The sequence below is a fragment of the Pan troglodytes genome, chromosome 17 (genome assembly GCF_028858775.2).
Source record: "Pan troglodytes isolate AG18354 chromosome 17, NHGRI_mPanTro3-v2.0_pri, whole genome shotgun sequence".
Taxonomy (NCBI): domain Eukaryota; kingdom Metazoa; phylum Chordata; class Mammalia; order Primates; family Hominidae; genus Pan; species Pan troglodytes.
Genome location: NC_072415.2, coordinates 25,267,776 through 25,280,311, shown reverse-complemented (window position 1 = coordinate 25,280,311; position 12,536 = coordinate 25,267,776). Strand labels below are relative to the sequence as shown.

Sequence of the window (12,536 nt, the reverse complement as noted above, 5' to 3'; positions counted from 1 at the left end):
TGATTACACCTTTAACACCAAACAGGGTATTTGCTGTTAAATAAGATATGTTTAAAATATTACCCTGGTTAACTCAGCCACTAAAACTTTTTTGAAAATACAATTATTATGTGTTCTAATTTCTATTTTACAACACCGCACTGTAATGATTTGTATCTACTGAACGCCTACTATGTGATGTATGTATAATACAAGGACAACTCCACAAGAATGGGGCTCTTGACTATTAAGAGAGGTTGGGGTGGGGGCAGGGAAGGTGGGGGTTAGGATGAAGTTCAGAAGCAGTAGGCAGAAAAGAAGAAGAGCACATTTCACTCTGATTAGTTTTTTGTGAACACAGTGCAACTTGTTCTGTTGAGTCCCTGGTACAGAGCACTCACTTCCATCCATATGCAGCCCAGTGAAGTCTAATGTATGAAAATTGCTCTTTTCTTTTTTATGTTTTTTTCTATTATTAATCCTTTTCCTTAGTCTTACTAACATTATACTTTTAGCCAGAGAAATAATTTTGTGGGTCAGACACTTTTTCCCATATCAACTCATTTCCAGATACAAAGTTAACTGCACCTTCCACAAAAAGCCATTCAGCCATTCATGATTCAGCTCAGCTGTTCCTTGAAGCATTATATAAGCAGGTCAGAGTCAGGCAGGAATGTGCCACTTGCGATATTCCAGCCAGGTCTAGTGGACTTTTATCTTTCTCTAGACTAACAGCTAATCAAATGTAACAAACACCCCCTTTCCTTATGCCAAATGGAGGTCAAGAGAAAGTGTTTTTAAGAGATGTACTATACTTCAGCCATGTATTATTTTTTATTTATTTTAATGGGAGCCATCTAGATAAATCCTCTTGTTATGCTTTGAAAAGATTACCCAGAACCTCTTTGAATTCATCCAAATCCATGACGATGCGTAAAAGGAAAGGAAAATAATAAAATGAGATTCTAGGTAACACGGTAAACAGTGAAAGTACTGAGTTAATTCAGAAAAGCAATAGATTAATTGTTATTAGATCAATGTGATCAATTATCCAGAGATGAAAAACTATATTACCTGAGCTAACAATAACAATATTATTATTAAAGAATTCTTTAGTATTTTTCCATAGCAAAATCTGTGTAAAGTGATATTTCCATTTTTTCATGTCGAAATTGTGTTTCAACAACCCTGAGCTATGAAAACAATCATGAAGTGTATGCTATGTTATCAAGTTTAAAAAAAAAAGGTTTTTAATCTATGACAATGCTTCAGGATTGTAGATTTGAAAGCTGAAGCAGCTGTAACTCTATCACAAAGATGAATAAACTATCATCCAGGGAAATTAAGTGACGATGAACCCACAATCTGGAAAATGACATTGCTGCTTACTTTTCCTGAAACACACTTAGTTATGTTCTAACTGTATACTACAGAGACCAATGCTACACTTAAAGAAAAATACACGTGGAGTAACCTGAAAGGAAAGAGTATATTCATCTATTAAAGTACCAGACACAAAACAAAATGTCATGATACTTTTTCACTTAGTGAAAAGGTTTGGCAACTGGGTCACACATACACTTCAGCCATATTACTCACTGTTGCATTACCTAATTCTCTTCTATCTAAAATATGTTTTCAAAGGAAGCAAATAATAGCTAAGAATAGTACAAATTACTCATCCTTTATAATAATGTAGATGATGTTGTAACATGAAAATATTCCCCAGGACTCATACATTTTGTGAAAGAAAAGTATCTACATCATCCAATCTTTTAAAAATATGCCATCTGACCTTTTTAAAAATAAGATCTATATATTTTTAGCTTTTGATATTCCAATATCTAACTATTAGAGAAAAAGTAAGGAGTCTTTTGGGAAAGAACCCAGGTAAAGAGAAAAGGAAATCAAGGTACAAACCTTGGCGCCAAGGTTTTCTGTACTCTTAGGCCATCAAACTTTCCCCACCCATAGTCAGAGTAACCTTTCCCTATCTAATCTCTCCATATTACTCCTTTGCAATAAGATCCTTCAATGGTTCCCCATTGCCTATTTGATCAATTTTAAAATTTCTTGAGCTTACAAGTTGGTAACCCTTGTCTAAACATTTACATATGCCAGGTGGACCTCATGAGGCCACAGGTGTCAATGGTCCAGAACCTCTATCGCCTCCAGACCTCAGGGAAGCAGGAGAACACATCACTCACTTCCCGGCAGTCCTAGTGACTCTCTGCTGGGTGCTGGCCACAATGGGTTTAGTAGCATCCTTTGAGATATTTGATGTTAGGCGTCACTGTAGTGGCCAAAATCGGAGCAAGTAAAAATTGCTTAGTCTAAGTGGCTCAGAGAGGATTCAGTTTTGCAAGCAGGGGAGAGATCTCCAGTGATCCCTAAACCCAGTTGGGAGAAATCTGACTATGGTTAGAATGACTATTTTGTGAGTGGTGACAGAGTCAAAGAAGTACAGTTTTATTAAAGTTATTAAGCTGTGTAGTTACTATAATTCAGGAAACATAGGTTACATTTGTATCCACTATGAACTAAAGTGCTCTTTTAAAAACCAGATCAAAGCAGGTTCATGCCTGTAAACCCAGCACTTTGGGAGGCCAAGGCTGGAGAACTGCTTGAGCCCAGGAGTTCCAGACCAGCCTGGGAAATACAGCAAGACCTCATCTCTACAAAAGTAAGAAAAAAAATAGCGAGATATGGTGGCAGGTGCCTGTGGTCTCAGCTATTCGGGAGGCTGAGGCAGGAGAATCACTTGGGCCTGGGAGGTCGAGGCTGCAGTGAGCTGTGATTGTGCCACTGCACTCCAGCCTGGGTGACAGAGCAAGACCCTGTCTCACAAAAGAAAAAAGAAAGAAGATCATCCCTGTCCATTTGAAAACATGAAAGTGTAACAGTTTTTCCTAATTATTTTGGTAATTAAATGATCAATGTAGATCACTTCAAGATTAAAAAGTATAAATTAATTTCTCATGGATTACTTTAGAATAAGCAAGGCTAAATATCTATGATAGTCATTACTTTTTCTGCTTGAATGATACAGATACAGAGGAGGTAGATCAACAAAATATTAATTTCTATTTGATTTCAAAATGCAGAAACATTTTGCAGTAGGATTATCAGGTTTATCTTCCTAACTGCATTTTGCTTTGGTTACTTTTTTTTTTAAACCTGAAAAAGGGCAAAAGAAAATTACATTTAAATATACTCAGGACTAAAATTTATTTTGTACATCATCAAAAAGTAAATAAACACAGTCAGGGCCAAGAAGGGCTTGAAACATCAATGTTGAGAGTAAAACGTGATCCATTAAATATGGACTTTCAGACTGAATTAAATGTTAACAAGGTATGCATTATATGACAAAAAGATACTGGTACACTTGTTTGGGCACTTACAATACGCTAGCCATTTTCTAAATATTACTTCTTGTTCTTACAACCACTCTGCTAGATGTGTATTACTAAGCTTGTTTTGCAGAAGAAATGAAGACTCAACAAACTTAGGTGACTTGTCGCCAGATAGCCAGCTAGTACCTACTGGTACTGAAACTGCAGCAGGGTGAGTCTAGCAGTTGCTACGCGTCCCAGTATGCAGTGAGCTAAATAGTAAGGCAGTCTTGCTCATTTTATATTGTATCACCATGTTTATTCTGCTCTTTAGGGTTTGCAGGCTACATTTTTTTTAACATTTTCATTTTGTGCACATTATTCACAAAGCAACCTAAAAAAGGCACCCAACATTCAAAGAGACAACTATTTTAGGCAGAATGCAAATATGTTTTAATTTGTGGCAGCAACTGCTTTTAAATCGGACCTCTAGCTTCACAAAATGATCTTTGCTCCCACAGACTCCTGGTCTCCTTCTTTAGCTCTGCAGAATGCTGTGACTATTAGGGGGAAAGAAGTATGTTTTTTACTTAAAGGTGAATATGAGTCTCTGATTAAACATTTGTTTGTATTTGAATTTGTTCCTGTGAATATTCCATGTTTGTTTTTATACTGAAGGAGTTACAGAGACAGAGAGGTTTGTATGGCATAATGCTGATTTTTTTTTTTTTTTTTTTTTTTTTTTTTTAGCTATCAGACTAGTAACTAAAATATTCGGTCTCACTTTTTCACTCATAAACTACAGTCACGTAGCTGACGTCATTAAATTTTTTTCATCCTGTATGTGATGCAGGGAATTCTGTTATTTCTATTTGCCAGTGAGAAAGCTGAGGCCAAGAGAGGCTTAGTAAGCTGCAGATGAGCTGGGTATGGAACAGCATTTTGATATGAATCACACACGTGTGACCAAATGTTCGCACATAGTGGATAGCCAACATCTTTTCCATTTTGTAACATATTTGTGTAAATTTTATAAATACCATGTGTCAAAATCCATACAACATAGATGCAGCAGCTCTTTATCATTCAGAGCCATTCAATTTCTCATAACTCAGGAGGTTTCAGTACCTAATTCTAACACTACGTGAAAGTATCTAATTCCTAACTATTCAAAACCTCGGTACTTGATCATGCCTGTTTATTTTTCTTTTTGCTCATTCCTAGTGAGCAATGGACTATTTACAACTATTTGAGAAGGGTGAATTTATCCTCTCAATTTGAAGGCTATTGTATATTCAATAGTTTGGAAGCATTTTCACTCCTGAAATATGGAAGCTGGTCATCTTCTTATAACAATTTATTTCTTCACCTGATCCCAAATATATAGTATACACATGAGGAATGACATGGCTTTATCTTTTCATTCTTTTTTTTTTTTTTTAAGACGGTCTTACTCTGCCACCCAGGCTGGACTGCAGTGGTGCAATCTTGGCTCACTGCAACCTCTGCCTCCCAAGTTCAAGTGATTCTCATGCCTCAGCCTCCCAAGTAACTGAGATCACAGGCATGAGCCACCACAGCAGGCTAATTTTTTTATTTTTTAGTAATGTCAGGGAGTCAGGGTTTCACCATGTTGGCCAGGCTTGCCTGTAACTCCTGGCCTCTAGAGATTCACCCATCTCAGCCTCCCAAAGTGCTGGGATTATAGGCAATGTTTTCATTTTTAATAATAAAAAAAAGTATGAGACCATAAGAAATTGAATCTTCTAAAAGTATGAATAAACTTTTTTTTTAAGAAAGGGTCTTGCTCTGTCACCCAGGCTGGAGTGCAGTGGCACACAATCATAGCTCACTGCAGCCTTCAGCTCCTGGGTTCAACTGATCCTCCTGCCTCAGCCTCTCAAGAAGCTAGGACTACAGCACTGTGCCACCATGCCTGGCTAATTTTTAATTTTTTGTGGAGACAACATCTCAATTTGTTGCCCAGGCTGGTCTTTGGCCTCAAATGATCATCCCACCTCAGCCTCTGAAATTGTTGGGATTACAGGTGTGAGCCACGGTGTCTGGCCTCGCTCATGTATTTAGGAATGCATTCAGTACTTTATGGGCATCTTGCCCAGCATATCTCATTTTTCCTTCAGCCCAATCACTATCAGCTAGACTCTCCACATTCTATTCTACTTTTGAAATCTCTGTCTAGCTCACATGACTATAATCTCATCACTATAATGAAGAATGCCAATTTTACAGATTCTTCCAGCTACCAAGGCATAAATTATCCATGAAATTAGGCCAATGTGGGTAGAGGGTGGTTTTTGAAATTTCCAGATAATTGCCTGTTTTTCCACTTTGTCTTGAAAGACCTCATCAAGGCCTGGCTACTTCTTCCTCATACTGACTTGACATGGGATTGGAACAACATTCATCTCTTCTTCTGTCATAAACTCTCCTCAGATATCTCTAGACAATCATCCTCTCAGTGACAAGTTACCGTGGAGCCCCCACTCCGGACAAAACTTACTGGGGAATACAAAGGTGAATAGGATGAAGTCACAGCTCTCAATCAGTAAAACACACCAAAGAATAAATACATGAGAAGTGCCATGAGAGCAGAAGGAGCAAAGAGCTACAGAAGGAAAGATGAGAGAGAGAGATCTCTTCTGAGAATTATCGAGAAAAACATCACAAGGGAGGTGGTGTTTGAGTGCAGGATTTCAAGGTGAAGAAAGGGGAGGAAGGGCATTTCAGTTGAAAGAAATAGGGTGAGCGAAAGCAGAGAAATCAAACCTAAAGGCATGCATAGGAATTGGGGAGAGTTGCCATGGGTTTCCTGTTGGGGCCTCGGGAGATCTGAACACTTAGATACAGGAGAGCAAACACAGGGCTTTGAATACAAATCAAAAGGAGTTTTCACTCATACTTTAGGAAACAGAAGTGGCTTGAGGTTTGCAGCAGGGAGTGATACAACCAAAGGAGCACTGTAAAAGAACTGAACTGGAAGCAGAAGTTAGGAAGGCAGAATGAGAGTGAGCTGGGATAATTACCATAACAATCCAAGCAGGAGGTAGCAAGAGCCAGAGCTAGGACTGGTGGGGATCTGATAGAAAGGAAGTGGCGGTGGGAGTTACCACCACGGGGACCCTGACGTTTCCGTGGTGTGTGTCTGTCAGGGAGCAACGTGAGAAGAGAAAGGTGTAAAAAAATGAAGACCAGGTCTCCCACACAGGTGACTCAGGACATGGTGGTCCTACAGTAAGGGAGGAAAGTATGAAATTGATGAATGAAATTTTTAAACATATTCAGTTTGAGATGACTGGGGAATAACTGGGTAAAATATCCCCTTGCCAGTTTCAAATGTGAGACTAGATTTCTAATGAAGGCTAAGAGTTAAAATAAAGATGTGGCAATAATGCATCCAGCCAACCAACACTCTTGGTTCTAGAAAACCAGTAGCTTGTTGCCAGAGCAGCTCACCTAAAAGCCAGGTCATATTCTAGGTGTTTGATATGTTCTTCTGTTGACTTCTCACCATAAAGCATTCCTATCCCCATTTCACTGATGAGGATTTGGCGGCTCAGAGATCTTATACAATGAGCTGACTTCAGAAGGGGGGTGTCCAAGTTCTTATTCACCCTTGTTTTCCCACCACACAAAGAAATGGTAGCTTTCTCTCTCTTTTTATTTCAAAGTCCCCAATGTAAGTTCTACCATGCATTTTTTTTGTCCATTCATGTCTTTTCTCCATTCTGATCTTCATTTATGCTGCTTGACTGAAATCGCACCCAATCGGCCCCAATTATATTCAGTGCCCTTCCCCTGTCTCGTCGCTGCTTTCAACTTACTGCTCACTCTCTCATTATTTAGGATTCCAAGACAGTGTCCTTTTAGCTCCCACATCTGGCATTCTTCCCACAGTCCCACTAGAACATTGGTGCTTGCATTAGTTTTGGGCTAGGAGACCCTTAGCACTTCAGAATGCACACTAGACATCAATCAGCCCTGCTTTTTCACAAGACATCATCGTGACACCAAATCCTCCCAAATAAAAGCCTCACATACTACTGAACTGCATGAAAACAAAACAAATTATTTTCATCTCTTCAGTGATCTGGTGGCTACTTTGAGTATTATTACATTCCAGTTTTCTCTACTCCCTGACAAAATGACCAATCATACACATTTTCTAATAGCCATATTTATTTTTTAATCTTTAATATAAATAGCGGGTTTCAATACCTTTTAAAATCTCTAGTCTCTTTAGCAGTTCTCCAATGAAAGTCATATTTCCTTACTAATTGTGCTTCTTGCTATTCTTGATTAACCAGCTCTGCACTGGAAAATTCTATGTTCCCATGTGCTAGGTCTCACACTTTGCTTCCAAGTAACTCAGATAACTCTGAAGTCACAAATTAATTCTCACAGTGTGGTAGGTGAAAATTACTATTCTCCTTACAGATAAGGAAGTAGTTGCCCAGAGTGGACTGTGACTCATCTCACTTCCTGGATCTTTTTAATAAACCATTCACAGCCAACTTGCCCTCACTTAAAATCCTACAAAAATCTTGCCCTGCTTGAGTTTTTGCTTCTCCCTCCCTAATTCCTCAAGAGGAAAGCATGCCAATGTTCAGTGTATTGTGAGAATAGGTAATTTGGGATTGGAGGTAGCATGAAGAATCTGTGGCTCTTTGGCCTGGAGAAAAGAAGAAACAGAGAGAGATGGAAACTGCTCTTAAGTAGAAAAATGGTGGGTGTGTAGAAGAGAGAGAAGGCAGGGTGTTATAGCTCAGAAGGTGGAACTGGAAGGAAGGGAAAGCTATGCAGGCTGACCTTCCGCGGACTTCTCATTAGTCTGTTTACGCAGTGCTCCAGGAGAACTTTTCTTCAAATTCAGACCACAGGACCCATCCTCTGTGAAGTTCCCTTGCTGTTGCTGTTCAAAGTGCGAGGTCACTTTGCTGAGATCCCTTAACTTTCTCATGTATCTACACAATAGCATCAAAATCATAACGCTTCCTTCCTTTTTGGCCTACCAACTAGGATGTGAGCTTCATGTGGGCAGATGTGAACCATGGCATGTTCATCCCCGTGTTCCTAACATTTAAATACAAAATTTCTCTAAAATGGAATCAAACACTTCTGAAAGTAGTGAGATCCCAGTTTCTCTAGGTATTCAACCAGAGACTGTTATAAAGGGACTTTAACCATGCAACTCTACCACTCTGTAACTTCTAAATTTCCAATATCTTAAGTGCCTTCTTATTTGAAGTGATTTCACCAATCCCAAAGAGTTTAAAAACACAACTCATGAGGACCAGTGTGCATGGTTTAATTATATTTTTAAACTCTTCGGGATATATAGTTTAATATTCTGATTTTAATAATGATTGACCTAAAAATTATTAAATGTATTTTCAGTGCAGTGTCTTTAATTATAAGCCCTGGTCTACACAAACATTTGTTGAACACCTACTAAATGCCAGACTCTGGGAACAAAAGAATGAGAAAGAGCCCTGCCCTCAATAACTTAACATTCCACTAAGAGCTGTATTTCCATTATTGGGATTGAGAGGTCATAGCCTAGCTGCAAACTTTCGGTTTTATACCTCTGCTCCTCAGTACTGAGAATGTTTTCCTAAGGTACTACACATTCTAAGAAGACTATTAACTAATGTTAATAGTTAACAAGAGAGGCTCTTTGACCCCTTGGTGTCATTAAGTCTGAACTGTAATTGATCCAACTGGGAACTGCCTATGGCCAGTAAGGGAAAGTGAAGACGGAGACTCCCAAGGTCATTTAAGAACCGACCTGAACTTGACTCTTTCCTTGTTCTAGATTATGTGTAACGATATGGGCACACTGGAGCCCACCCCGCTCCTACCCCCCAAAGCAGCACAATTACAGCCTGGGAGGGGCAAGTCTTGCGGGGCCCGTCAGTAACTGCCATTATTTGAATGCGATATAGGAGATTCCACATAGACCCTGCTCTACCGGGTTAGAATCTGTTTCTAATCACGTGGAATTTAGATTTAAACCACAGTTAGATTTGGGATTTACCATCGTTTCTACTTTCATTCATTTAGTGGCTCCAGCCCTCTCCCGGCCCAATCTTAATCCAACGCACTTCAGAGGGAATTACACGGGAGTTGCGGACTGGCGGGGGCGGGGGTCTGCAACTAACACCAGGTGCCTGTGAGAGAGCCCCAAGGGCGGGGGCAGCACCTCCTGGCTGGGTTGGGTCCGCCTGGCCTCGCCTCGCCTCGGGGATCCTTGGCGCTCAGCGCCGCCCTCCCGCTACTGCGCTACCCGCCAGAGCCCGGCGTCCTCCCTTTCCTTGTCTTGTGGACGCCGCCCTTCGCTCCCGGGAGGATTTCGCCTCCAGCACCTCAGGCTTTTCTGGCGCAAAGGTCGCCAGCCGGAGCGAGCCCAGGCGGCGGCTTCACTTCTGCAGAAGGAAAGCGAAAGACGCGGCCGGCGGGCCGAGGGGGCGGCCGAACGCGCCGCGTGGCTGCTGCTCCCGAATCCGCAGCGGCGGCGCCAGGGCGGTCACCGAGCCCTGCGGACCCCGGCTCAACTTCCAGCGCCACTCGGGTGCCCCGAGCCCGCCGCAGCTCCCGGCGCGCCCTCCAACCGCGGCACGCAGCCCCTGACGCGCCCGGGGCGCCCTCCCGCAGCACCAGCCAGGCCACCCCACCTCCCGCGCCGCGCTTCCCCGCCAGCCGCCGGCCAGGAGCTCCCCGGCTTCTGAGCAGGACGCGCCAAAGGGAGTTCGGAGGCTCAGCAGCCCCCAGCGTCGGCTTCTCGGGTGACGTGACGCCCTCTCTGGAGCGCGGGCCCGCCTCCGCCAAGCCTCCACCGCAGGTCCTTACAGCCGAGCCACGGGAAGATGCAACGCCGGGCGAGGGGCGCTTCCCGGATTTTGAAAAACAGCCTCATTCGCCTCGGGAGCGCCTCGATCCCCCACCCGCACCCTTTGGCCAGATGATTTTAATCCTGGGATTCCGCGTTGGTCGTGGGGGTACTGGGAGCTGGAGCTGGAGGAGAGGAGCCGGCAGCGCGGAGTTGCCGGGGTGCAGCTGCGCGCAGCTGGCGGCGAGGGGTGGCGGTCCCTGCGGCTCCGCCGGGCTGGGGGAACTGGCTCCTACGCCTCTGCCTCCCGGAGGATCGCACTCGCTCATCCTTACACACCACACACACACACACACACACACACTGCCGCTAGCGCCCCCCACGCCACAAGCCGGAATGCGGAGGTCAGAGCCACTGTCCACTTGAAAGCAGGAAAGCAGGGGCTGAAACGCTGAGATGGAGGCGGAGGCTCTGGCCTCATCTGCGAGGTTCCCACCTTCCCGGAAGGTCCCCCCCTCCCCCCCGTTTCCCCAGGGCGAGCAAGGTCTAGCTTCTGAGACTCCGCTCTCTGGGCTAGCGGTTCGAGCTGCAGGGGGGCGGGGACGGATTCGGAGGGAGCACTAGAGAGAGAGCCCGCGCTCACTCCTGCCCTCCTCGCAAAGAACTGGCCAGCCCCACTCGCGTCCAGCCCACAACTAGGCGGCCGGGGCCGGGGAGCCAGACCCCAGGTCGCTCCAACTCCGGCGAGGGCGGGGAGGGGAGTGACAGCAGCAACTAGCGCGCGCTGGCAAAAGCACAGAGTCTCGGAATAGGCTAAACGGCCGGCGCGGAGGGGTGGAGGCAAGAGGGGGCGGAGGAGGAGTTGCCCGAGCGGAGAGGGATGACGTCCTCCAGGGCCTTGGGCTCCCAGGAACCGAAGACTGGTGCGCTCGCCGGGCCCCGCGCACTAGCTCTGGGGTTCGCAGAGGCGCCGCGCCCGGCTTCCGCAGCAGCTCCAACACAGCGCGCAGGCGGTCGATCCCGGTCAGCTTAAACCGGGCGCAAGCCCTCTGTCCCCCTCAAAGCACCTCTCTGCTCGTCCCTAGTCTCCAGGTGCCCGTCTGAGAGTCCCTGTCGCTTCCGGGCGGACCCCGCCAGGCAGCCCCCGGTCGGGCCAGCCTCGCCCCTTCCTCGCTTTCTCCCCCATCGACCTCGAGCCAAGGGCAGGCGGCCCGCACCCGCGCCCCTGCCCACGGGGCTAGGCGGCGCTCCCGGCCTACGCCCGGCTGCCAAGAAGGATGGGGCACTGGAAGAGAAAGGCGCTCACCTGGGTCACCGAAGCCTTCCTTTGGGGCCCCTCCCGGAGCTTGTTCGCAGCCCGCAGGCACAACCTTCCTTGGAGAAAAAAAGTAGCGCAAGGGCAGAGAGAGGTAGGGCTGCTCACAGGTCCCTCCGCAGGGGCTCTTTCCTTCGAATTCTCCGAGGTCCAATCTCGGGCTCGGCGGCGGGAAAGAGCTCCTGGAGGCTGGAAGGGGCCGCCAGACCCGGGCTCCTCCCGCAGCTGCGGTGGCGGCACCTCCAAGTTGCCACCTGCAGCGCGCTTCGGGCGCCTGTGACAGCCCGCGCCGCTCAGCCCTCGCCGGCCCGCCCTCCCCGTCCGCTCGTTGGCTGCGCCCGGTGTCCGGGCAGTCCCCGCGCTCTGCCCCGCCCTGAGCCCGCCTCCCAGCCGCGCGCTCGCGAAGTATGGGTCTCCTTACAGGCCTCCTCCCTGGGCTTTATAGCCAGCGGGCTCTGCAAGCAGGGAAAGAATTACACACACACACACACACACACACACACACACAATTTTGTGTAGATAGGGAGTGGAGGGAAGGGAGAGGCTATGATAAATGTCCCTTCGTGTGCCTTAAGGGGACCTGGTAACTTGGTTTCTTTTGCTGGTATTAAATTTTTGCAATCTCTGAAAAGAGTTAACTTCACAGCAGCAGTCTAGGGATGTAGGCCAGAAAGTGGCTTGGAGGCTGTTTCATTTAAGCATCTTCCAACTTCACATGAAGCGCCAAAATATGAAGAGCAGTGTGTAGAGGCAGCTTGCACCGTTTTCTCACCCAGCCTGCACCCCTGCAGCGGAGGACCCTGGCGTTCCAGCGCCTGCAAAGCCATCCCCACTGGTGCCCACGGGATTTCCAGGCCTGAAGGCTCAGCGTGTCACATGCGTGTTTGCTTGATTCTGTGGCCTGTGAGTCCAGGCCATGAGAATGTATGCCCGTGCACACACAAACGAGACCTGTGCTTTCTACAACTCTTGGACCTTCTAAGTAAACAAAAGGAACATTATCTTTCTTTTCCCTTCCACCTCTACCCCAAAGACCTGGACAAGAGTTCACTGCACAGTC

The 12,536-nt window shown here is 45.7% G+C and overlaps 1 protein-coding gene across 10 annotated transcripts in view; it reads right to left on the bottom strand.

Moving 5' to 3' along the window:
• The window catches only part of EPB41L3 (erythrocyte membrane protein band 4.1 like 3), a 236,951-nt gene extending 225,194 nt beyond the window's left edge, over positions 1–11,757 (bottom strand). For 8 of the 10 annotated variants that reach the window (XM_063795989.1, XM_054672361.2, XM_063795993.1 and 5 more), the window contains exon 1: positions 11,468–11,755. The gene's annotated coding sequence lies outside the window, so the exon portion shown is untranslated. Of the gene's footprint in view, positions 1–11,467 lie in introns of all 10 variants that reach the window. The other 2 variants (XM_016933355.4, XM_016933356.4) reach the window with 1 other exon arrangement.
• Positions 11,758–12,536: the final 779 nt, after the last annotated feature.